This window comes from Octodon degus, unplaced genomic scaffold (genome assembly GCF_000260255.1).
Source record: "Octodon degus isolate 3935 unplaced genomic scaffold, OctDeg1.0 scaffold00008, whole genome shotgun sequence".
Lineage (NCBI taxonomy): Eukaryota > Metazoa > Chordata > Mammalia > Rodentia > Octodontidae > Octodon > Octodon degus.
The window spans coordinates 15,446,923-15,447,543 of NW_004524584.1; the positions used below are offsets into that span (position 1 = coordinate 15,446,923).

Below are 621 nucleotides of genomic sequence, written 5' to 3' on the forward strand. Positions count from 1 at the left end.
GCGGCCCTGGCTGGCATGTGGTGCTGGGGGATCGAACCGAGGTCCCTGTGCTTTGCCAAGCTTGTTTCAAGTAGGTGCTTTAGACCACTGAGCCAACTCTCCAGCCCCAATTTTTTTTTTTCCTTATATATTTAAAAGCTTAAAATTTAGTGGGATTTTCATCCATGAGAAAGCCTTAAGTTGGTTATCCCAGACTTGAGTTAGCACACTCTGTCCAGCAGAATGGCTGAGATCAGATTTTTACTGTATCTTGTATATATGAGTTCTACTGATGTCATCCTTTGTGCCTGTAATTAATTACCAGGCCTCCCCTAGATTCCATAGAATATTTTGGGGCCCTTACCAGGCATGGATGCTTGCTGAGCAGACATAGAGGAGTAGAGGATATGGGTTCACCTGTCTTAGCCTATTTTATTGCTGCAGGTCTTAAGCCTACTCCAGGTCTCCAGCATAGAAAACTGTCTTCACAGGGCCTGGGAGATAGCTCAGTAAAATAAGCACAAGGGCCTGAGTTCAGTCCCCAGTTCTGCCAAAAAAAGAAAAAGGAAACTGTCTTCATATAAAACTTGCTGCTTCCAGTGGGTGGTCTTGCTCAGCAAGATGATGAAGAGGAAAAAAGGG

At 44.6% G+C, this 621-nt stretch overlaps 1 protein-coding gene across 1 annotated transcript in view; it reads left to right on the forward strand.

Moving 5' to 3' along the window:
* The window catches only part of Rbm5 (RNA binding motif protein 5), a 29,175-nt gene that overhangs the window by 14,924 nt on the left and 13,630 nt on the right, over positions 1-621 (forward strand). The window lies entirely within an intron of this gene.